The sequence below is a fragment of the Gasterosteus aculeatus genome, chromosome 5 (assembly GCF_964276395.1).
Source record: "Gasterosteus aculeatus chromosome 5, fGasAcu3.hap1.1, whole genome shotgun sequence".
Lineage (NCBI taxonomy): Eukaryota > Metazoa > Chordata > Actinopteri > Perciformes > Gasterosteidae > Gasterosteus > Gasterosteus aculeatus.
Window position 1 is genome coordinate 1,425,140 of NC_135692.1, and position 24,755 is coordinate 1,449,894.

Sequence of the window (24,755 nt, forward strand, 5' to 3'; positions counted from 1 at the left end):
CAGGAATCTCACCAGAAAGTCACTGCTCTACAAGACATCAAGCCTGAACAGGGACTTGAACCCTGGACCCTTAGATTAAAAGTCTGATGCTCTACCAACTGAGGTTTGACCTTGGTTGAAAGGTAATCTTGGAAAACAATACTTGTTAAAGGAAAATATGAGACGTCTGAGGAGAAACCCAATTCCAAAATATCTCAGAGGAACACGCAGAAAAGTTACAGCTTGTTTTGGAACCGGCTCAGGATTGGCAAGAGTCGGGAATCTCACCAGAAAGTCACTGCACTACAAGACATCAAGCCTGAACAGGGACTTGAACCCTGGATCCTGAGATTAAAAGTCTGAGGCTCTACCAACTGAGGTTTGACTTTGGTTGAAAGGTAATCTTGTAAAACAATACTTGTTAAAGGAAAATATGAGATGTCGGAGGAGAAACCCAATTCCAAAAAGGCTCAGAGGAACAAGCAGAAAAGGTACATCTTTTTTTGGAACCGGCTCAGGATTAGCAAGAGTCAGGAATCTCACCAGAAAGTCACTCCACTACAAAACTTCAAGCCTGAACAGGGACTTGAACCCTGGACCCTCAGATTAAAAGTCTGATGCTCTACCGACTGAGCTATCCAGGCTCCAAAATTCTTATGATTATTGCAAATGTGACTCTGGCAGAGGAACAAACTAAATGTGTTCGTCCAATTCCAAAAAGGCTCAGAGGAATGAGCAGAAAAGGTACAGCTTTCTTTAGAACCGCCTCAGGATTAGCAAGAGTCAGGAATCTCACCAGAAAGTCACTGCACTACAGGACATCAAGCCTGAACAGGGACTTGAACCCTGGACCCTTAGATTAAAAGTCTGATGCTCTACCAACTGAGGTTTGACCTTGGTTGAAAGGTAATCTTGGAAAACAATACTTGTTAAAGGAAAATATGAGATGTCGGAGGAGAAACCCAATTCCAAAAAGGCTCAGAGGAACAAGCAGAAAAGGTACATCTTTTTTTGGAACCGGCTCAGGATTAGCAAGAGTCAGGAATCTCACCAGAAAGTCACTCCACTACAAAACTTCAAGCCTGAACAGGGACTTGAACCCTGGACCCTCAGATTAAAAGTCTGATGCTCTACCGACTGAGCTATCCAGGCTTCTAAAGCTCTGTTGATTATTGCAAATGTGACTCTGGCAGAGGAACAAACTAAATGTGTTCGTCCAATTCCAAAAAGGCTCAGAGGAACAAGCAGAAAAGGTACATCTTTTTTTGGAACCGGTTCAGGATTAGCAAGAGTCAGGCATCTTACCAGAAAGTCACTCCACTACAAAACTTCAAGCCTGAATAGGGACTTGAAACCTGGACCCTTAGATTAAAAGTCTGAGGCTCTACCAACTGAGGTTTGAACTTGATTGAAAGGTATTCTTGTAAAACAACACTTGTTAAAGGAATATATGAGACGACTGAGGAGAAACCCAATTCCAAAAAGGCTCAGAGGAACAAGCTGAAAGGGTACAGCTTTTTTTGGAACCCGCTCAGGATTAGCAAGAGTCAGGCATCTTACCAGAAAGTCACTCCACTACAAAACTTCAAGCCTGAATAGGGACTTGAACCCTGGACCCTTAGATTAAAAGTCTGAGGCTCTACCAACTGAGGTTTGACCTTGATTGAAAGGTAATCTTGTAAAACAACACTTGTTAAAGGAATATATGAGACGACTGAGGAGAAACCCAATTCCAAAAAGGCTCAGAGGAACAAGCACAAAAGGTACATCTTTTTTTGGAACCGGCTCAGGATTAGCAAGAGTCAGGCATTTTACCAGAAAGTCACTCCAATACAAAACTTCAAGCCTGAACAGGGACTTGAACCCTGGACCCTTAGATTAAAAGTCTGATGCTCTACCAACTGAGGTTTGACCTTGGTTGAAAGGTAATCTTGGAAAACAATACTTGTTAAAGGAAAATATGAGATGTCGGAGGAGAAACCCAATTCCAAAAAGGCTCAGAGGAACAAGCAGAAAAGGTACATCTTTTTTTGGAACCGGCTCAGGATTAGCAAGAGTCAGGAATCTCACCATAAAGTCACTCCACTACAAAACTTCAAGCCTGAACAGGGACTTGAACCCTGGACCCTCAGATTAAAAGTCTGATGCTCTACCGACTGAGCTATCCAGGCTCCAAAATTCTTATGATTATTGCAAATGTGACTCTGGCAGAGGAACGAACTAAATGTGTTCGTCCAATTCCAAAAAGGCTCAGAGGAATGAGCAGAAAAGGTACAGCTTTCTTTAGAACCGGCTCAGGATTAGCAAGAGTCAGGAATCTCACCAGAAAGTCACTGCACTACAGGACATCAAGCCTGAACAGGGACTTGAACCCTGGACCCTTAGATTAAAAGTCTGATGCTCTACCAACTGAGGTTTGACCTTGGTTGAAAGGTAATCTTGGAAAACAATACTTGTTAAAGGAAAATATGAGAAGTCTGAGGAGAAACCCAATTCCAAAAAGGCTCAGAGGAACAAGCACAAAAGGTACATCTTTTTTTGGAACCGGCTCAGGATTAGCAAGAGTCAGGCATTTTACCAGAAAGTCACTCCAATACAAAACTTCAAGCCTGAACAGGGACTTGAACCCTGGACCCTGAGATTAAAAGTCTGATGCTCTACCGACTGAGCTATCCAGGCTTCTAAAGCTCTGTTGATTATTGCAAATGTGACTCTGGCAGAGGAACAAACTAAATGTGTTCGTCCAATTCCAAAAAGGCTCAGAGGAACAAGCAGAAAAGGTACATCTTTTTTTGGAACCGGTTCAGGATTAGCAAGAGTCAGGCATCTTACCAGAAAGTCACTCCACTACAAAACTTCAAGCCTGAATAGGGACTTGAAACCTGGACCCTTAGATTAAAAGTCTGAGGCTCTACCAACTGAGGTTTGAACTTGATTGAAAGGTAATCTCAGAAAACAATACTTGTTAAAGGAAAATATGAGAAGTCTGAGGAGAAACGCATTTCCAAAAAGGCTCAGAGGAACAAGCAGAAAAGGTACAGCTTTTTTTGGAACCGGCTCAGGATTAGCAAGAGTCAGGCATTTTACCAGAAAGTCACTCCAATACAAAACTTCAAGCCTGAACAGGGACTTGAACCCTGGACCCTGAGATTAAAAGTCTGATGCTCTACCGACTGAGCTATCCAGGCTTCTAAAGCTCTGTTGATTATTGCAAATGTGACTCTGGCAGAGGAACAAACTAAATGTGTTCGTCCAATTCCAAAAAGGCTCAGAGGAACAAGCAGAAAAGGTACATCTTTTTTTGGAACCGGTTCAGGATTAGCAAGAGTCAGGCATCTTACCAGAAAGTCACTCCACTACAAAACTTCAAGCCTGAATAGGGACTTGAAACCTGGACCCTTAGATTAAAAGTCTGAGGCTCTACCAACTGAGGTTTGAACTTGATTGAAAGGTATTCTTGTAAAACAACACTTGTTAAAGGAATATATGAGACGACTGAGGAGAAACCCAATTCCAAAAAGGCTCAGAGGAACAAGCTGAAAGGGTACAGCTTTTTTTGGAACCCGCTCAGGATTAGCAAGAGTCAGGCATCTTACCAGAAAGTCACTGCACTACAGGACATCAAGCCTGAACAGGGACTTGAACCCTGGACCCTTAGATTAAAAGTCTGATGCTCTACCAACTGAGGTTTGACCTTGGTTGAAAGGTAATCTTGGAAAACAATACTTGTTAAAGGAAAATATGAGAAGTCTGAGGAGAAACCCAATTCCAAAAAGGCTCAGAGGAACAAGCAGAAAAGGTACAGCTTTTTTTGGAACCGGCTCAGGATTAGCAAGAGTCAGGCATTTTACCAGAAAGTCACTCCAATACAAAACTTCAAGCCTGAACAGGGACTTGAACCCTGGACCCTCAGATTAAAAGTCTGATGCTCTACCGACTGAGCTATCCAGGCTTCTAAAGCTCTGTTGATTATTGCAAATGTGACTCTGGCAGAGGAACAAACTAAATGTGTTCGTCCAATTCCAAAAAGGCTCAGAGGAACAAGCAGAAAAGGTACATCTTTTTTTGGAACCGGTTCAGGATTAGCAAGAGTCAGGCATCTTACCAGAAAGTCACTCCACTACAAAACTTCAAGCCTGAATAGGGACTTGAAACCTGGACCCTTAGATTAAAAGTCTGAGGCTCTACCAACTGAGGTTTGAACTTGATTGAAAGGTATTCTTGTAAAACAACACTTGTTAAAGGAATATATGAGACGACTGAGGAGAAACCCAAATTCCAAAAAGGCTCAGAGGAACAAGCTGAAAGGGTACAGCTTTTTTTGGAACCCGCTCAGGATTAGCAAGAGTCAGGCATCTTACCAGAAAGTTACTCCACTACAAAACTTCAAGCCTGAATAGGGACTTGAACCCTGGACCCTTAGATTAAAAGTCTGAGGCTCTACCAACTGAGGTTTGACCTTGATTGAAAGGTAATCTTGTAAAACAACACTTGTTAAAGGAATATATGAGACGACTGAGGAGAAACCCAATTCCAAAAAGGCTCAGAGGAACAAGCACAAAAGGTACATCTTTTTTTGGAACCGGCTCAGGATTAGCAAGAGTCAGGCATTTTACCAGAAAGTCACTCCAATACAAAACTTCAAGCCTGAACAGGGACTTGAACCCTGGACCCTTAGATTAAAAGTCTGATGCTCTACCAACTGAGGTTTGACCTTGGTTGAAAGGTAATCTTGGAAAACAATACTTGTTAAAGGAAAATATGAGAAGTCTGAGGAGAAACCCAATTCCAAAAAGGCTCAGAGGAACAAGCAGAAAAGGTACAGCTTTTTTTGGAACCGGCTCAGGATTAGCAAGAGTCAGGCATCTTACCAGAAAGTCACTCCACTACAAAACTTCAAGCCTGAATAGGGACTTGAATCCTGGACCCTTCGATTAAAAGTCTGAGGCTCTACCAACTGAGGTTTGACCTTGGTTGAAAGGTAATCTTGGAAAAGAATACTTGTTAAAGGAAAATATGAGACGTCTGAGGAGAAACCCAATTCCAAAAAGGCTCAGAGGAACAAGCAAAAAAGTTACAGCTTGTTTTGGAACCGGCTCAGGATTGGCAAGAGTCGGGAATCTCACCAGAAAGTCACTCCACTACAAAATTTCAAGCCTAAACAGGGACTTGAACCCTGGATCCTGAGATTAAAAGTCTGAGGCTCTACCAACTGAGGTTTGACCTTGGTTGAAAGGTAATCTTGGAAAACAATACTTGTTAAAGGAAAATATGAGACGTCTGAGGAGAAACCCGATTCCAAAAAGGCTCAGAGGAACAAGCAGAAAACGTACATCTTTTTTTGGAACCGGCTCAGGATTAGCAAGAGTCAGGAATCTCACCAGAAAGTCACTGCTCTACAAGACATCAAGCCTGAACAGGGACTTGAACCCTGGACCCTTAGATTAAAAGTCTGATGCTCTACCAACTGAGGTTTGACCTTGGTTGAAAGGTGATCTTGGAAAACAATACTTGTTAAAGGAAAATATGAGACGTCTGAGGAGAAACCCAATTCCAAAATATCTCAGAGGAACACGCAGAAAAGTTACAGCTTGTTTTGGAACCGGCTCAGGATTGGCAAGAGTCGGGAATCTCACCAGAAAGTCACTGCACTACAAGACATCAAGCCTGAACAGGGACTTGAACCCTGGATCCTGAGATTAAAAGTCTGAGGCTCTACCAACTGAGGTTTGACTTTGGTTGAAAGGTAATCTTGGAAAACAATACTTGTTAAAGGAAAATATGAGATGTCGGAGGAGAAACCCAATTCCAAAAAGGCTCAGAGGAACAAGCAGAAAAGGTACATCTTTTTTTGGAACCGGCTCAGGATTAGCAAGAGTCAGGCATCTTACCAGAAAGTCACTCCACTACAAAACTTCAAGCCTGAATAGGGACTTGAAACCTGGACCCTTAGATTAAAAGTCTGAGGCTCTACCAACTGAGGTTTGAACTTGATTGAAAGGTATTCTTGTAAAACAACACTTGTTAAAGGAATATATGAGACGACTGAGGAGAAACCCAATTCCAAAAAGGCTCAGAGGAACAAGCTGAAAGGGTACAGCTTTTTTTGGAACCCGCTCAGGATTAGCAAGAGTCAGGCATCTTACCAGAAAGTCACTCCACTACAAAACTTCAAGCCTGAATAGGGACTTGAACCCTGGACCCTTAGATTAAAAGTCTGAGGCTCTACCAACTGAGGTTTGACCTTGATTGAAAGGTAATCTTGTAAAACAACACTTGTTAAAGGAATATATGAGACGACTGAGGAGAAACCCAATTCCAAAAAGGCTCAGAGGAACAAGCACAAAAGGTACATCTTTTTTTGGAACCGGCTCAGGATTAGCAAGAGTCAGGCATTTTACCAGAAAGTCACTCCAATACAAAACTTCAAGCCTGAACAGGGACTTGAACCCTGGACCCTTAGATTAAAAGTCTGATGCTCTACCAACTGAGGTTTGACCTTGGTTGAAAGGTAATCTTGGAAAACAATACTTGTTAAAGGAAAATATGAGACGTCTGAGGAGAAACCCAATTCCAAAAAGGCTCAGAGGAACAAGCAGAAAAGTTACAGCTTGTTTTGGAACCGGCTCAGGATTGGCAAGAGTCGGGAATCTCACCAGAAAGTCACTCCACTACAAAATTTCAAGCCTAAACAGGGACTTGAACCCTGGATCCTGAGATTAAAAGTCTGAGGCTCTACCAACTGAGGTTTGACCTTGGTTGAAAGGTAATCTTGGAAAACAATACTTGTTAAAGGAAAATATGAGACGTCTGAGGAGAAACCCGATTCCAAAAAGGCTCAGAGGAACAAGCAGAAAACGTACATCTTTTTTTGGAACCGGCTCAGGATTAGCAAGAGTCAGGAATCTCACCAGAAAGTCACTGCTCTACAAGACATCAAGCCTGAACAGGGACTTGAACCCTGGACCCTTAGATTAAAAGTCTGATGCTCTACCAACTGAGGTTTGACCTTGGTTGAAAGGTAATCTTGGAAAACAATACTTGTTAAAGGAAAATATGAGACGTCTGAGGAGAAACCCAATTCCAAAATATCTCAGAGGAACACGCAGAAAAGTTACAGCTTGTTTTGGAACCGGCTCAGGATTGGCAAGAGTCGGGAATCTCACCAGAAAGTCACTGCACTACAAGACATCAAGCCTGAACAGGGACTTGAACCCTGGATCCTGAGATTAAAAGTCTGATGCTCTACCAACTGAGGTTTGACCTTGGTTGAAAGGTAATCTTGGAAAACAATACTCGTTAAAGGAAAATATGAGAAGTCTGAGGAGAAACCCAATTCCAAAAAGGCTCAGAGGAACAAGCAGAAAAGGTACAGCTTTTTTTGGAACCGGCTCAGGATTAGCAAGAGTCAGGCATTTTACCAGAAAGTCACTCCAATACAAAACTTCAAGCCTGAACAGGGACTTGAACCCTGGACCCTCAGATTAAAAGTCTGATGCTCTACCGACTGAGCTATCCAGGCTTCTAAAGCTCTGTTGATTATTGCAAATGTGACTCTGGCAGAGGAACAAACTAAATGTGTTCGTCCAATTCCAAAAAGGCTCAGAGGAACAAGCAGAAAAGGTACATCTTTTTTTGGAACCGGTTCAGGATTAGCAAGAGTCAGGCATCTTACCAGAAAGTCACTCCACTACAAAACTTCAAGCCTGAATAGGGACTTGAAACCTGGACCCTTAGATTAAAAGTCTGAGGCTCTACCAACTGAGGTTTGAACTTGATTGAAAGGTATTCTTGTAAAACAACACTTGTTAAAGGAATATATGAGACGACTGAGGAGAAACCCAAATTCCAAAAAGGCTCAGAGGAACAAGCTGAAAGGGTACAGCTTTTTTTGGAACCCGCTCAGGATTAGCAAGAGTCAGGCATCTTACCAGAAAGTCACTCCACTACAAAACTTCAAGCCTGAATAGGGACTTGAACCCTGGACCCTTAGATTAAAAGTCTGAGGCTCTACCAACTGAGGTTTGACCTTGATTGAAAGGTAATCTTGTAAAACAACACTTGTTAAAGGAATATATGAGACGACTGAGGAGAAACCCAATTCCAAAAAGGCTCAGAGGAACAAGCACAAAAGGTACATCTTTTTTTGGAACCGGCTCAGGATTAGCAAGAGTCAGGCATTTTACCAGAAAGTCACTCCAATACAAAACTTCAAGCCTGAACAGGGACTTGAACCCTGGACCCTTAGATTAAAAGTCTGATGCTCTACCAACTGAGGTTTGACCTTGGTTGAAAGGTAATCTTGGAAAACAATACTTGTTAAAGGAAAATATGAGAAGTCTGAGGAGAAACCCAATTCCAAAAAGGCTCAGAGGAACAAGCAGAAAAGGTACAGCTTTTTTTGGAACCGGCTCAGGATTAGCAAGAGTCAGGCATCTTACCAGAAAGTCACTCCACTACAAAACTTCAAGCCTGAATAGGGACTTGAATCCTGGACCCTTCGATTAAAAGTCTGAGGCTCTACCAACTGAGGTTTGACCTTGGTTGAAAGGTAATCTTGGAAAAGAATACTTGTTAAAGGAAAATATGAGACGTCTGAGGAGAAACCCAATTCCAAAAAGGCTCAGAGGAACAAGCAGAAAAGTTACAGCTTGTTTTGGAACCGGCTCAGGATTGGCAAGAGTCGGGAATCTCACCAGAAAGTCACTCCACTACAAAATTTCAAGCCTAAACAGGGACTTGAACCCTGGATCCTGAGATTAAAAGTCTGAGGCTCTACCAACTGAGGTTTGACCTTGGTTGAAAGGTAATCTTGGAAAACAATACTTGTTAAAGGAAAATATGAGACGTCTGAGGAGAAACCCGATTCCAAAAAGGCTCAGAGGAACAAGCAGAAAACGTACATCTTTTTTTGGAACCGGCTCAGGATTAGCAAGAGTCAGGAATCTCACCAGAAAGTCACTGCTCTACAAGACATCAAGCCTGAACAGGGACTTGAACCCTGGACCCTTAGATTAAAAGTCTGATGCTCTACCAACTGAGGTTTGACCTTGGTTGAAAGGTAATCTTGGAAAACAATACTTGTTAAAGGAAAATATGAGACGTCTGGGGAGAAACCCAATTCCAAAATATCTCAGAGGAACACGCAGAAAAGTTACAGCTTGTTTTGGAACCGGCTCAGGATTGGCAAGAGTCGGGAATCTCACCAGAAAGTCACTGCACTACAAGACATCAAGCCTGAACAGGGACTTGAACCCTGGATCCTGAGATTAAAAGTCTGATGCTCTACCAACTGAGGTTTGACCTTGGTTGAAAGGTAATCTTGTAAAACAACACTTGTTAAAGGAATATATGAGACGACTGAGGAGAAACCCAATTCCAAAAAGGCTCAGAGGAACAAGCACAAAAGGTACATCTTTTTTTGGAACCGGCTCAGGATTAGCAAGAGTCAGGCATTTTACCAGAAAGTCACTCCAATACAAAACTTCAAGCCTGAACAGGGACTTGAACCCTGGACCCTTAGATTAAAAGTCTGATGCTCTACCAACTGAGGTTTGACCTTGGTTGAAAGGTAATCTTGGAAAACAATACTTGTTAAAGGAAAATATGAGAAGTCTGAGGAGAAACCCAATTCCAAAAAGGCTCAGAGGAACAAGCAGAAAAGGTACAGCTTTTTTTGGAACCGGCTCAGGATTAGCAAGAGTCAGGCATCTTACCAGAAAGTCACTCCACTACAAAACTTCAAGCCTGAATAGGGACTTGAATCCTGGACCCTTCGATTAAAAGTCTGAGGCTCTACCAACTGAGGTTTGACCTTGGTTGAAAGGTAATCTTGGAAAAGAATACTTGTTAAAGGAAAATATGAGACGTCTGAGGAGAAACCCAATTCCAAAAAGGCTCAGAGGAACAAGCAGAAAAGTTACAGCTTGTTTTGGAACCGGCTCAGGATTGGCAAGAGTCGGGAATCTCACCAGAAAGTCACTCCACTACAAAATTTCAAGCCTAAACAGGGACTTGAACCCTGGATCCTGAGATTAAAAGTCTGAGGCTCTACCAACTGAGGTTTGACCTTGGTTGAAAGGTAATCTTGGAAAACAATACTTGTTAAAGGAAAATATGAGACGTCTGAGGAGAAACCCTATTCCAAAAAGGCTCAGAGGAACAAGCAGAAAACGTACATCTTTTTTTGGAACCGGCTCAGGATTAGCAAGAGTCAGGAATCTCACCAGAAAGTCACTGCTCTACAAGACATCAAGCCTGAACAGGGACTTGAACCCTGGACCCTTAGATTAAAAGTCTGATGCTCTACCAACTGAGGTTTGACCTTGGTTGAAAGGTAATCTTGGAAAACAATACTTGTTAAAGGAAAATATGAGACGTCTGAGGAGAAACCCAATTCCAAAATATCTCAGAGGAACACGCAGAAAAGTTACAGCTTGTTTTGGAACCGGCTCAGGATTGGCAAGAGTCGGGAATCTCACCAGAAAGTCACTGCACTACAAGACATCAAGCCTGAACAGGGACTTGAACCCTGGATCCTGAGATTAAAAGTCTGAGGCTCTACCAACTGAGGTTTGACTTTGGTTGAAAGGTAATCTTGTAAAACAATACTTGTTAAAGGAAAATATGAGATGTCGGAGGAGAAACCCAATTCCAAAAAGGCTCAGAGGAACAAGCAGAAAAGGTACATCTTTTTTTGGAACCGGCTCAGGATTAGCAAGAGTCAGGAATCTCACCAGAAAGTCACTCCACTACAAAACTTCAAGCCTGAACAGGGACTTGAACCCTGGACCCTTAGATTAAAAGTCTGATGCTCTACCAACTGAGGTTTGACCTTGGTTGAAAGGTAATCTTGGAAAACAATACTTGTTAAAGGAAAATATGAGACGTCTGAGGAGAAACCCAATTCCAAAATATCTCAGAGGAACACGCAGAAAAGTTACAGCTTGTTTTGGAACCGGCTCAGGATTGGCAAGAGTCGGGAATCTCACCAGAAAGTCACTGCACTACAAGACATCAAGCCTGAACAGGGACTTGAACCCTGGATCCTGAGATTAAAAGTCTGAGGCTCTACCAATTGAGGTTTGACCTTGGTTGAAAGGTAATCTTGTAAAACAATACTTGTTAAAGGAAAATATGAGATGTCGGAGGAGAAACCCAATTCCAAAAAGGCTCAGAGGAACAAGCAGAAAAGGTACATCTTTTTTTGGAACCGGCTCAGGATTAGCAAGAGTCAGGAATCTCACCAGAAAGTCACTCCACTACAAAACTTCAAGCCTGAACAGGGACTTGAACCCTGGACCCTCAGATTAAAAGTCTGATGCTCTACCGACTGAGCTATCCAGGCTCCAAAATTCTTTTGATTATTGCAAATGTGACTCTGGCAGAGGAACAAACTAAATTTGTTCGTCCAATTCCAAAAAGGCTCAGAGGAATGAGCAGAAAAGGTACAGCTTTCTTTGGAACCGGCTCAGGATTAGCAAGAGTCAGGCATTTTACCAGAAAGTCACTCCAATACAAAACTTCAAGCCTGAACAGGGACTTGAACCCTGGACCCTTAGATTAAAAGTCTGATGCTCTACCAACTGAGGTTTGACCTTGGTTGAAAGGTAATCTTGGAAAACAATACTTGTTAAAGGAATATATGAGACGACTGAGGAGAAACCCAATTCCAAAAAGGCTCAGAGGAACAAGCACAAAAGGTACATCTTTTTTTGGAACCGGTTCAGGATTAGCAAGAGTCAGGCATCTTACCAGAAAGTCACTCCACTACAAAACTTCAAGCCTGAATAGGGACTTGAAACCTGGACCCTTAGATTAAAAGTCTGAGGCTCTACCAACTGAGGTTTGAACTTGATTGAAAGGTATTCTTGTAAAACAACACTTGTTAAAGGAATATATGAGACGACTGAGGAGAAACCCAAATTCCAAAAAGGCTCAGAGGAACAAGCTGAAAGGGTACAGCTTTTTTTGGAACCCGCTCAGGATTAGCAAGAGTCAGGCATCTTACCAGAAAGTCACTCCACTACAAAACTTCAAGCCTGAATAGGGACTTGAACCCTGGACCCTTAGATTAAAAGTCTGAGGCTCTACCAACTGAGGTTTGACCTTGATTGAAAGGTAATCTTGTAAAACAACACTTGTTAAAGGAATATATGAGACGACTGAGGAGAAACCCAATTCCAAAAAGGCTCAGAGGAACAAGCACAAAAGGTACATCTTTTTTTGGAACCGGCTCAGGATTAGCAAGAGTCAGGCATTTTACCAGAAAGTCACTCCAATACAAAACTTCAAGCCTGAACAGGGACTTGAACCCTGGACCCTTAGATTAAAAGTCTGATGCTCTACCAACTGAGGTTTGACCTTGGTTGAAAGGTAATCTTGGAAAACAATACTTGTTAAAGGAAAATATGAGAAGTCTGAGGAGAAACCCAATTCCAAAAAGGCTCAGAGGAACAAGCAGAAAAGGTACAGCTTTTTTTGGAACCGGCTCAGGATTAGCAAGAGTCAGGCATCTTACCAGAAAGTCACTCCACTACAAAACTTCAAGCCTGAATAGGGACTTGAATCCTGGACCCTTCGATTAAAAGTCTGAGGCTCTACCAACTGAGGTTTGACCTTGGTTGAAAGGTAATCTTGGAAAAGAATACTTGTTAAAGGAAAATATGAGACGTCTGAGGAGAAACCCAATTCCAAAAAGGCTCAGAGGAACAAGCAGAAAAGTTACAGCTTGTTTTGGAACCGGCTCAGGATTGGCAAGAGTCGGGAATCTCACCAGAAAGTCACTCCACTACAAAATTTCAAGCCTAAACAGGGACTTGAACCCTGGATCCTGAGATTAAAAGTCTGAGGCTCTACCAACTGAGGTTTGACCTTGGTTGAAAGGTAATCTTGGAAAACAATACTTGTTAAAGGAAAATATGAGACGTCTGAGGAGAAACCCGATTCCAAAAAGGCTCAGAGGAACAAGCAGAAAACGTACATCTTTTTTTGGAACCGGCTCAGGATTAGCAAGAGTCAGGAATCTCACCAGAAAGTCACTGCTCTACAAGACATCAAGCCTGAACAGGGACTTGAACCCTGGACCCTTAGATTAAAAGTCTGATGCTCTACCAACTGAGGTTTGACCTTGGTTGAAAGGTAATCTTGGAAAACAATACTTGTTAAAGGAAAATATGAGACGTCTGAGGAGAAACCCAATTCCAAAATATCTCAGAGGAACACGCAGAAAAGTTACAGCTTGTTTTGGAACCGGCTCAGGATTGGCAAGAGTCGGGAATCTCACCAGAAAGTCACTGCACTACAAGACATCAAGCCTGAACAGGGACTTGAACCCTGGATCCTGAGATTAAAAGTCTGAGGCTCTACCAACTGAGGTTTGACTTTGGTTGAAAGGTAATCTTGTAAAACAATACTTGTTAAAGGAAAATATGAGATGTCGGAGGAGAAACCCAATTCCAAAAAGGCTCAGAGGAACAAGCAGAAAAGGTACATCTTTTTTTGGAACCGGCTCAGGATTAGCAAGAGTCAGGAATCTCACCAGAAAGTCACTCCACTACAAAACTTCAAGCCTGAACAGGGACTTGAACCCTGGACCCTTAGATTAAAAGTCTGATGCTCTACCAACTGAGGTTTGACCTTGGTTGAAAGGTAATCTTGGAAAACAATACTTGTTAAAGGAAAATATGAGACGTCTGAGGAGAAACCCAATTCCAAAATATCTCAGAGGAACACGCAGAAAAGTTACAGCTTGTTTTGGAACCGGCTCAGGATTGGCAAGAGTCGGGAATCTCACCAGAAAGTCACTGCACTACAAGACATCAAGCCTGAACAGGGACTTGAACCCTGGATCCTGAGATTAAAAGTCTGAGGCTCTACCAATTGAGGTTTGACCTTGGTTGAAAGGTAATCTTGTAAAACAATACTTGTTAAAGGAAAATATGAGATGTCGGAGGAGAAACCCAATTCCAAAAAGGCTCAGAGGAACAAGCAGAAAAGGTACATCTTTTTTTGGAACCGGCTCAGGATTAGCAAGAGTCAGGAATCTCACCAGAAAGTCACTCCACTACAAAACTTCAAGCCTGAACAGGGACTTGAACCCTGGACCCTCAGATTAAAAGTCTGATGCTCTACCGACTGAGCTATCCAGGCTCCAAAATTCTTATGATTATTGCAAATGTGACTCTGGCAGAGGAACAAACTAAATGTGTTCGTCCAATTCCAAAAAGGCTCAGAGGAATGAGCAGAAAAGGTACAGCTTTCTTTAGAACCGCCTCAGGATTAGCAAGAGTCAGGAATCTCACCAGAAAGTCACTGCACTACAAGACATCAAGCCTGAACAGGGACTTGAACCCTGGACCCTTAGATTAAAAGTCTGATGCTCTACCAACTGAGGTTTGACCTTGGTTGAAAGGTAATCTTGGAAAACAATACTTGTTAAAGGAAAATATGAGAAGTCTGAGGAGAAACCCAATTCCAAAAAGGTTTAGAGGAACAAGAAGAAAAGTTACAGCTTGTTTTGGAACCGGCTCAGGATTGGCAAGAGTCGGGAATCTCACCAGAAAGTCACTCCACTACAAAATTTCAAGCCTAAACAGGGACTTGAACCCTGGATCCTGAGATTAAAAGTCTGAGGCTCTACCAACTGAGGTTTGACCTTGGTTGAAAGGTAATCTTGGAAAACAATACTTGTTAAAGGAAAATATGAGACGTCTGAGGAGAAACCCGATTCCAAAAAGGCTCAGAGGAACAAGCAGAAAACGTACATCTTTTTTTGGAACCGGCTCAGGATTAGCAAGAGTCAGGAATCTCACCAGAAAGTCACTGCTCTACAAGACATCAAGCCTGAACAGGGACTTGAACCCTGGACCCTTAGATTAAAAGTCTGATGCTCTACCAACTGAGGTTTGACCTTGGTTGAAAGGTAATCTTGGAAAACAATACTTGTTAAAGGAAAATATGAGACGTCTGAGGAGAAACCCAATTCCAAAATATCTCAGAGGAACACGCAGAAAAGTTACAGCTTGTTTTGGAACCGGCTCAGGATTGGCAAGAGTCGGGAATCTCACCAGAAAGTCACTGCACTACAAGACATCAAGCCTGAACAGGGACTTGAACCCTGGATCCTGAGATTAAAAGTCTGAGGCTCTACCAACTGAGGTTTGACTTTGGTTGAAAGGTAATCTTGTAAAACAATACTTGTTAAAGGAAAATATGAGATGTCGGAGGAGAAACCCAATTCCAAAAAGGCTCAGAGGAACAAGCAGAAAAGGTACATCTTTTTTTGGAACCGGCTCAGGATTAGCAAGAGTCAGGAATCTCACCAGAAAGTCACTCCACTACAAAACTTCAAGCCTGAACAGGGACTTGAACCCTGGACCCTCAGATTAAAAGTCTGATGCTCTACCGACTGAGCTATCCAGGCTCCAAAATTCTTATGATTATTGCAAATGTGACTCTGGCAGAGGAACAAACTAAATGTGTTCGTCCAATTCCAAAAAGGCTCAGAGGAATGAGCAGAAAAGGTACAGCTTTCTTTAGAACCGCCTCAGGATTAGCAAGAGTCAGGAATCTCACCAGAAAGTCACTGCACTACAGGACATCAAGCCTGAACAGGGACTTGAACCCTGGACCCTTAGATTAAAAGTCTGATGCTCTACCAACTGAGGTTTGACCTTGGTTGAAAGGTAATCTTGGAAAACAATACTTGTTAAAGGAAAATATGAGATGTCGGAGGAGAAACCCAATTCCAAAAAGGCTCAGAGGAACAAGCAGAAAAGGTACATCTTTTTTTGGAACCGGCTCAGGATTAGCAAGAGTCAGGAATCTCACCAGAAAGTCACTCCACTACAAAACTTCAAGCCTGAACAGGGACTTGAACCCTGGACCCTCAGATTAAAAGTCTGATGCTCTACCGACTGAGCTATCCAGGCTTCTAAAGCTCTGTTGATTATTGCAAATGTGACTCTGGCAGAGGAACAAACTAAATGTGTTCGTCCAATTCCAAAAAGGCTCAGAGGAACAAGCAGAAAAGGTACATCTTTTTTTGGAACCGGTTCAGGATTAGCAAGAGTCAGGCATCTTACCAGAAAGTCACTCCACTACAAAACTTCAAGCCTGAATAGGGACTTGAAACCTGGACCCTTAGATTAAAAGTCTGAGGCTCTACCAACTGAGGTTTGAACTTGATTGAAAGGTATTCTTGTAAAACAACACTTGTTAAAGGAATATATGAGACGACTGAGGAGAAACCCAATTCCAAAAAGGCTCAGAGGAACAAGCTGAAAGGGTACAGCTTTTTTTGGAACCCGCTCAGGATTAGCAAGAGTCAGGCATCTTACCAGAAAGTCACTCCACTACAAAACTTCAAGCCTGAATAGGGACTTGAACCCTGGACCCTTAGATTAAAAGTCTGAGGCTCTACCAACTGAGGTTTGACCTTGATTGAAAGGTAATCTTGTAAAACAACACTTGTTAAAGGAATATATGAGACGACTGAGGAGAAACCCAATTCCAAAAAGGCTCAGAGGAACAAGCACAAAAGGTACATCTTTTTTTGGAACCGGCTCAGGATTAGCAAGAGTCAGGCATTTTACCAGAAAGTCACTCCAATACAAAACTTCAAGCCTGAACAGGGACTTGAACCCTGGACCCTTAGATTAAAAGTCTGATGCTCTACCAACTGAGGTTTGACCTTGGTTGAAAGGTAATCTTGGAAAACAATACTTGTTAAAGGAAAATATGAGAAGTCTGAGGAGAAACCCAATTCCAAAAAGGCTCAGAGGAACAAGCAGAAAAGGTACAGCTTTTTTTGGAACCGGCTCAGGATTAGCAAGAGTCAGGCATTTTACCAGAAAGTCACTCCACTACAAAACTTCAAGCCTGAATAGGGACTTGAATCCTGGACCCTTCGATTAAAAGTCTGAGGCTCTACCAACTGAGGTTTGACCTTGGTTGAAAGGTAATCTTGGAAAAGAATACTTGTTAAAGGAAAATATGAGACGTCTGAGGAGAAACCCAATTCCAAAAAGGCTCAGAGGAACAAGCAGAAAAGTTACAGCTTGTTTTGGAACCGGCTCAGGATTGGCAAGAGTCGGGAATCTAACCAGAAAGTCACTCCACTACAAAATTTCAAGCCTAAACAGGGACTTGAACCCTGGATCCTGAGATTAAAAGTCTGAGGCTCTACCAACTGAGGTTTGACCTTGGTTGAAAGGTAATCTTGGAAAACAATACTTGTTAAAGGAAAATATGAGACGTCTGAGGAGAAACCCGATTCCAAAAAGGCTCAGAGGAACAAGCAGAAAACGTACATCTTTTTTTGGAACCGGCTCAGGATTAGCAAGAGTCAGGAATCTCACCAGAAAGTCACTGCTCTACAAGACATCAAGCCTGAACAGGGACTTGAACCCTGGACCCTTAGATTAAAAGTCTGATGCTCTACCAACTGAGGTTTGACCTTGGTTGAAAGGTAATCTTGGAAAACAATACTTGTTAAAGGAAAATATGAGACGTCTGAGGAGAAACCCAATTCCAAAATATCTCAGAGGAACACGCAGAAAAGTTACAGCTTGTTTTGGAACCGGCTCAGGATTGGCAAGAGTCGGGAATCTCACCAGAAAGTCACTGCACTACAAGACATCAAGCCTGAACAGGGACTTGAACCCTGGATCCTGAGATTAAAAGTCTGAGGCTCTACCAACTGAGGTTTGACTTTGGTTGAAAGGTAATCTTGTAAAACAATACTTGTTAAAGGAAAATATGAGATGTCGGAGGAGAAACCCAATTCCAAAAAGGCTCAGAGGAACAAGCAGAAAAGGTACATCTTTTTTTGGAACCGGCTCAGGATTAGCAAGAGTCAGGAATCTCACCAGAAAGTCACTCCACTACAAAACTTCAAGCCTGAACAGGGACTTGAACCCTGGACCCTCAGATTAAAAGTCTGATGCTCTACCGACTGAGCTATCCAGGCTCCAAAATTCTTATGATTATTGCAAATGTGACTCTGGCAGAGGAACAAACTAAATGTGTTCGTCCAATTCCAAAAAGGCTCAGAGGAATGAGCAGAAAAGGTACAGCTTTCTTTAGAACCGGCTCAGGATTAGCAAGAGTCAGGAATCTCACCAGAAAGTCACTGCACTACAGGACATCAAGCCTGAACAGGGACTTGAACCCTGGACCCTTAGATTAAAAGTCTGATGCTCTACCAACTGAGGTTTGACCTTGGTTGAAAGGTAATCTTGGAAAACAATACTTGTTAAAGGAAAATATGAGAAGTCTGAGGAGAAACCCAATTCCAAAAAGGCTCAGAGGAACAAGCAGAAAAGGTACAGCTTTTTTTGGAACCGGCTCAGGATTAGCAAGAGTCAGGCATTTTACCAGAAAGTCACTCCAATACAAAACTTCAAGCCTGAACAGGGACTTGAACCCTGGACCCTCAGATTAAAAGTCTGATGCTCTACCGACTGAGCTATCCAGGCTTCTAAAGCTCTGTTGATTATTGCAAATGTGACTCTGGCAGAGGAACAAACTAAATGTGTTCGTCCAATTCCAAAAAGGCTCAGAGGAACAAGCAGAAAAGGTACATCTTTTTTTGGAACCGGTTCAGGATTAGCAAGAGTCAGGCATCTTACCAGAAAGTCACTCCACTACAAAACTTCAAGCCTGAATAGGGACTTGAAACCTGGACCCTTAGATTAAAAGTCTGAGGCTCTACCAACTGAGGTTTGAACTTGATTGAAAGGTATTCTTGTAAAACAACACTTGTTAAAGGAATATATGAGACGACTGAGGAGAAACCCAAATTCCAAAAAGGCTCAGAGGAACAAGCTGAAAGGGTACAGCTTTTTTTGGAACCCGCTCAGGATTAGCAAGAGTCAGGCATCTTACCAGAAAGTCACTCCACTACAAAACTTCAAGCCTGAATAGGGACTTGAACCCTGGACCCTTAGATTAAAAGTCTGAGGCTCTACCAACTGAGGTTTGACCTTGATTGAAAGGTAATCTTGTAAAACAACACTTGTTAAAGGAATATATGAGACGACTGAGGAGAAACCCAATTCCAAAAAGGCTCAGAGGAACAAGCACAAAAGGTACATCTTTTTTTGGAACCGGCTCAGGATTAGCAAGAGTCAGGCATTTTACCAGAAAGTCACTCCAATACAAAACTTCAAGCCTGAACAGGGAGTTGAACCCTGGACCCTTAGATTAAAAGTCTGATGCTCTACCAACTGAGGTTTGACCTTGGTTGAAAGGTAATCTTGGAAAACAATACTTGTTAAAGGAAAATATGAGAAGTCTGAGGAGAAACCCAATTCCAAAAAGGCTCAGAGGAACAAGCAGAAAAGGTACAGCTTTTTTTGGAACCGGCTCAGGATTAGCAAGAGTCAGGCATCTTACCAGAAAGTCACTCCACTACAAAACTTCAAGCCTGAATAGGGACTTGAATCCTGGACCCTTCGATTAAAAGTCTGAGGCTCTACCAACTGAGGTTTGACCTTGGTTGAAAGGTAATCTTGGAAAAGAATACTTGTTAAAGGAAAATATGAGACGTCTGAGGAGAAACCCAATTCCAAAAAGGCTCAGAGGAACAAGCAGAAAAGTTACAGCTTGTTTTGGAACCGGCTCAGGATTGGCAAGAGTCGGGAATCTCACCAGAAAGTCACTCCACTACAAAATTTCAAGCCTAAACAGGGACTTGAACCCTGGATCCTGAGATTAAAAGTCTGAGGCTCTACCAACTGAGGTTTGACCTTGGTTGAAAGGTAATCTTGGAAAACAATACTTGTTAAAGGACAATATGAGACGTCTGAGGACAAACCCGATTCCAAAAAGGCTCAGAGGAACAAGCAGAAAACGTACATCTTTTTTTGGAACCGGCTCAGGATTAGCAAGAGTCAGGAATCTCACCAGAAAGTCACTGCGCTACAAGACATCAAGCCTGAACAGGGACTTGAACCCTGGACCCTTAGATTAAAAGTCTGATGCTCTACCAACTGAGGTTTGACCTTGGTTGAAAGGTAATCTTGGAAAACAATACTTGTTAAAGGAAAATATGAGACGTCTGAGGAGAAACCCAATTCCAAAATATCTCAGAGGAACACGCAGAAAAGTTACAGCTTGTTTTGGAACCGGCTCAGGATTGGCAAGAGTCGGGAATCTCACCAGAAAGTCACTGCACTACAAGACATCAAGCCTGAACAGGGACTTGAACCCTGGATCCTGAGATTAAAAGTCTGAGGCTCTACCAATTGAGGTTTGACCTTGGTTGAAAGGTAATCTTGTAAAACAATACTTGTTAAAGGAAAATATGAGATGTCGGAGGAGAAACCCAATTCCAAAAAGGCTCAGAGGAACAAGCAGAAAAGGTACAGCTTGTTTTGGAACCGGCTCAGGATTGGCAAGAGTCAGGAATCTCACCAGAAAGTCACTGCACTACAAGACATCAAGCCTGAACAGGGACTTGAACCCTGGATCCTGAGATTAAAAGTCTGAGGCTCTACCAACTGAGGTTTGACTTTGGTTGAAAGGTAATCTTGTAAAACAATACTTGTTAAAGGAAAATATGAGATGTCGGAGGAGAAACCCAATTCCAAAAAGGCTCAGAGGAACAAGCAGAAAAGGTACATCTTTTTTGGAACCGGCTCAGGATTAGCAAGAGTCAGGCATTTTACCAGAAAGTCACTCCAATACAAAACTTCAAGCCTGAACAGGGACTTGAACCCTGGACCCTCAGATTAAAAGTCTGATGCTCTACCGACTGAGCTATCCAGGCTTCTAAAGCTCTGTTGATTATTGCAAATGTGACTCTGGCAGAGGAACAAACTAAATGTGTTCGTCCAATTCCAAAAAGGCTCAGAGGAACAAGCAGAAAAGGTACATCTTTTTTTGGAACCGGTTCAGGATTAGCAAGAGTCAGGCATCTTACCAGAAAGTCACTCCACTACAAAACTTCAAGCCTGAATAGGGACTTGAAACCTGGACCCTTAGATTAAAAGTCTGAGGCTCTACCAACTGAGGTTTGAACTTGATTGAAAGGTATTCTTGTAAAACAACACTTGTTAAAGGAATATATGAGACGACTGAGGAGAAACCCAAATTCCAAAAAGGCTCAGAGGAACAAGCTGAAAGGGTACAGCTTTTTTTGGAACCCGCTCAGGATTAGCAAGAGTCAGGCATCTTACCAGAAAGTCACTCCACTACAAAACTTCAAGCCTGAATAGGGACTTGAACCCTGGACCCTTAGATTAAAAGTCTGAGGCTCTACCAACTGAGGTTTGACCTTGATTGAAAGGTAATCTTGTAAAACAACACTTGTTAAAGGAATATATGAGACGACTGAGGAGAAACCCAATTCCAAAAAGGCTCAGAGGAACAAGCACAAAAGGTACATCTTTTTTTGGAACCGGCTCAGGATTAGCAAGAGTCAGGCATTTTACCAGAAAGTCACTCCAATACAAAACTTCAAGCCTGAACAGGGAGTTGAACCCTGGACCCTTAGATTAAAAGTCTGATGCTCTACCAACTGAGGTTTGACCTTGGTTGAAAGGTAATCTTGGAAAACAATACTTGTTAAAGGAAAATATGAGAAGTCTGAGGAGAAACCCAATTCCAAAAAGGCTCAGAGGAACAAGCAGAAAAGGTACAGCTTTTTTTGGAACCGGCTCAGGATTAGCAAGAGTCAGGCATCTTACCAGAAAGTCACTCCACTACAAAACTTCAAGCCTGAATAGGGACTTGAATCCTGGACCCTTCGATTAAAAGTCTGAGGCTCTACCAACTGAGGTTTGACCTTGGTTGAAAGGTAATCTTGGAAAAGAATACTTGTTAAAGGAAAATATGAGACGTCTGAGGAGAAACCCAATTCCAAAAAGGCTCAGAGGAACAAGCAGAAAAGTTACAGCTTGTTTTGGAACCGGCTCAGGATTGGCAAGAGTCGGGAATCTCACCAGAAAGTCACTCCACTACAAAATTTCAAGCCTAAACAGGGACTTGAACCCTGGATCCTGAGATTAAAAGTCTGAGGCTCTACCAACTGAGGTTTGACCTTGGTTGAAAGGTAATCTTGGAAAACAATACTTGTTAAAGGACAATATGAGACGTCTGAGGACAAACCCGATTCCAAAAAGGCTCAGAGGAACAAGCAGAAAACGTACATCTTTTTTTGGAACCGGCTCAGGATTAGCAAGAGTCAGGAATCTCACCAGAAAGTCACTGCGCTACAAGACATCAAGCCTGAACAGGGACTTGAACCCTGGACCCTTAGATTAAAAGTCTGATGCTCTACCAACTGAGGTTTGACCTTGGTTGAAAGGTAATCTTGGAAAACAATACTTGTTAAAGGAAAATATGAGACGTCTGAGGAGAAACCCAATTCCAAAATATCTCAGAGGAACACGCAGAAAAGTTACAGCTTGTTTTGGAACCGGCTCAGGATTGGCAAGAGTCAGGAATCTCACCAGAAAGTCACTGCACTACAAGACATCAAGCCTGAACAGGGACTTGAACCCTGGATCCTGAGATTAAAAGTCTGAGGCTCTACCAATTGAGGTTTGACCTTGGTTGAAAGGTAATCTTGTAAAACAATACTTGTTAAAGGAAAATATGAGATGTCGGAGGAGAAACCCAATTCCAAAAAGGCTCAGAGGAACAAGAAGAAAAGGTACAGCTTGTTTTGGAACCGGCTCAGGATTGGCAAGAGTCAGGAATCTCACCAGAAAGTCACTGCACTACAAGACATCAAGCCTGAACAGGGACTTGAACCCTGGATCCTGAGATTAAAAGTCTGAGGCTCTACCAACTGAGGTTTGACTTTGGTTGAAAGGTAATCTTGTAAAACAATACTTGTTAAAGGAAAATATGAGATGTCGGAGGAGAAACCCAATTCCAAAAAGGCTCAGAGGAACAAGCAGAAAAGGTACATCTTTTTTTGGAACCGGCTCAGGATTAGCAAGAGTCAGGAATCTCACCAGAAAGTCACTCCACTACAAAACTTCAAGCCTGAACAGGGACTTGAACCCTGGACCCTTAGATTAAAAGTCTGATGCTCTACCAACTGAGGTTTGACCTTGGTTGAAAGGTCATCTTGGAAAACAATACTTGTTAAAGGAAAATATGAGACGTCTGAGGAGAAACCCAATTCCAAAATATCTCAGAGGAACATGCAGAAAAGTTACAGCTTGTTTTGGAACCGGCTCAGGATTGGCAAGAGTCGGGAATCTCACCAGAAAGTCACTGCACTACAAGACATCAAGCCTGAACAGGGACTTGAACCCTGGATCCTGAGATTAAAAGTCTGAGGCTCTACCAATTGAGGTTTGACCTTGGTTGAAAGGTAATCTTGTAAAACAATACTTGTTAAAGGAAAATATGAGATGTCGGAGGAGAAACCCAATTCCAAAAAGGCTCAGAGGAACAAGCAGAAAAGGTACATCTTTTTTTGGAACCGGCTCAGGATTAGCAAGAGTCAGGAATCTCACCAGAAAGTCACTCCACTACAAAACTTCAAGCCTGAACAGGGACTTGAACCCTGGACCCTCAGATTAAAAGTCTGATGCTCTACCGACTGAGCTATCCAGGCTCCAAAATTCTTATGATTATTGCAAATGTGACTCTGGCAGAGGAACAAACTAAATGTGTTCGTCCAATTCCAAAAAGGCTCAGAGGAATGAGCAGAAAAGGTACAGCTTTCTTTAGAACCGGCTCAGGATTAGCAAGAGTCAGGAATCTCACCAGAAAGTCACTGCACTACAGGACATCAAGCCTGAACAGGGACTTGAACCCTGGACCCTTAGATTAAAAGTCTGAGGCTCTACCAATTGAGGTTTGACCTTGGTTGAAAGGTAATCTTGTAAAACAATACTTGTTAAAGGAAAATATGAGATGTCGGAGGAGAAACCCAATTCCAAAAAGGCTCAGAGGAACAAGCAGAAAAGGTACAGCTTGTTTTGGAACCGGCTCAGGATTGGCAAGAGTCAGGAATCTCACCAGAAAGTCACTGCACTACAAGACATCAAGCCTGAACAGGGACTTGAACCCTGGATCCTGAGATTAAAAGTCTGAGGCTCTACCAACTGAGGTTTGACTTTGGTTGAAAGGTAATCTTGTAAAACAATACTTGTTAAAGGAAAATATGAGATGTCGGAGGAGAAACCCAATTCCAAAAAGGCTCAGAGGAACAAGCAGAAAAGGTACATCTTTTTTTGGAACCGGCTCAGGATTAGCAAGAGTCAGGAATCTCACCAGAAAGTCACTCCACTACAAAACTTCAAGCCTGAACAGGGACTTGAACCCTGGACCCTTAGATTAAAAGTCTGATGCTCTACCAACTGAGGTTTGACCTTGGTTGAAAGGTAATCTTGGAAAACAATACTTGTTAAAGGAAAATATGAGACGTCTGAGGAGAAACCCAATTCCAAAATATCTCAGAGGAACACGCAGAAAAGTTACAGCTTGTTTTGGAACCGGCTCAGGATTGGCAAGAGTCGGGAATCTCACCAGAAAGTCACTGCACTACAAGACATCAAGCCTGAACAGGGACTTGAACCCTGGATCCTGAGATTAAAAGTCTGAGGCTCTACCAATTGAGGTTTGACCTTGGTTGAAAGGTAATCTTGTAAAACAATACTTGTTAAAGGAAAATATGAGATGTCGGAGGAGAAACCCAATTCCAAAAAGGCTCAGAGGAACAAGCAGAAAAGGTACATCTTTTTTTGGAACCGGCTCAGGATTAGCAAGAGTCAGGAATCTCACCAGAAAGTCACTCCACTACAAAACTT

At 42.4% G+C, this 24,755-nt stretch overlaps 15 non-coding genes across 15 annotated transcripts; all 15 read right to left on the bottom strand.

Annotated features, from left to right (window-relative positions):
• Positions 1–550: 550 nt before the first annotated feature.
• Positions 551–623, bottom strand: trnak-uuu (transfer RNA lysine (anticodon UUU)). The gene has a single exon. It is a non-coding gene; the product is annotated as a tRNA-Lys (tRNA).
• Positions 624–1,058: 435 nt separating this feature from the next.
• Positions 1,059–1,131, bottom strand: trnak-uuu (transfer RNA lysine (anticodon UUU)). The gene has a single exon. It is a non-coding gene; the product is annotated as a tRNA-Lys (tRNA).
• Positions 1,132–2,077: 946 nt separating this feature from the next.
• On the bottom strand, positions 2,078–2,150 carry trnak-uuu (transfer RNA lysine (anticodon UUU)). The gene has a single exon. It is a non-coding gene; the product is annotated as a tRNA-Lys (tRNA).
• A 435-nt stretch (positions 2,151–2,585) lies between these two features.
• On the bottom strand, positions 2,586–2,658 carry trnak-uuu (transfer RNA lysine (anticodon UUU)). Its single transcript has one exon. It is a non-coding gene; the product is annotated as a tRNA-Lys (tRNA).
• Positions 2,659–3,094: 436 nt separating this feature from the next.
• On the bottom strand, positions 3,095–3,167 carry trnak-uuu (transfer RNA lysine (anticodon UUU)). Its single transcript has one exon. It is a non-coding gene; the product is annotated as a tRNA-Lys (tRNA).
• A 691-nt stretch (positions 3,168–3,858) lies between these two features.
• On the bottom strand, positions 3,859–3,931 carry trnak-uuu (transfer RNA lysine (anticodon UUU)). Its single transcript has one exon. It is a non-coding gene; the product is annotated as a tRNA-Lys (tRNA).
• Positions 3,932–7,428: 3,497 nt separating this feature from the next.
• On the bottom strand, positions 7,429–7,501 carry trnak-uuu (transfer RNA lysine (anticodon UUU)). The gene has a single exon. It is a non-coding gene; the product is annotated as a tRNA-Lys (tRNA).
• A 3,752-nt stretch (positions 7,502–11,253) lies between these two features.
• On the bottom strand, positions 11,254–11,326 carry trnak-uuu (transfer RNA lysine (anticodon UUU)). Its single transcript has one exon. It is a non-coding gene; the product is annotated as a tRNA-Lys (tRNA).
• Positions 11,327–14,057: 2,731 nt separating this feature from the next.
• On the bottom strand, positions 14,058–14,130 carry trnak-uuu (transfer RNA lysine (anticodon UUU)). Its single transcript has one exon. It is a non-coding gene; the product is annotated as a tRNA-Lys (tRNA).
• Positions 14,131–15,330: 1,200 nt separating this feature from the next.
• Positions 15,331–15,403, bottom strand: trnak-uuu (transfer RNA lysine (anticodon UUU)). Its single transcript has one exon. It is a non-coding gene; the product is annotated as a tRNA-Lys (tRNA).
• Positions 15,404–15,838: 435 nt separating this feature from the next.
• On the bottom strand, positions 15,839–15,911 carry trnak-uuu (transfer RNA lysine (anticodon UUU)). The gene has a single exon. It is a non-coding gene; the product is annotated as a tRNA-Lys (tRNA).
• Positions 15,912–17,877: 1,966 nt separating this feature from the next.
• Positions 17,878–17,950, bottom strand: trnak-uuu (transfer RNA lysine (anticodon UUU)). The gene has a single exon. It is a non-coding gene; the product is annotated as a tRNA-Lys (tRNA).
• Positions 17,951–18,385: 435 nt separating this feature from the next.
• Positions 18,386–18,458, bottom strand: trnak-uuu (transfer RNA lysine (anticodon UUU)). The gene has a single exon. It is a non-coding gene; the product is annotated as a tRNA-Lys (tRNA).
• A 2,221-nt stretch (positions 18,459–20,679) lies between these two features.
• trnak-uuu (transfer RNA lysine (anticodon UUU)) lies at positions 20,680–20,752 on the bottom strand. Its single transcript has one exon. It is a non-coding gene; the product is annotated as a tRNA-Lys (tRNA).
• Positions 20,753–23,484: 2,732 nt separating this feature from the next.
• On the bottom strand, positions 23,485–23,557 carry trnak-uuu (transfer RNA lysine (anticodon UUU)). Its single transcript has one exon. It is a non-coding gene; the product is annotated as a tRNA-Lys (tRNA).
• Positions 23,558–24,755: the final 1,198 nt, after the last annotated feature.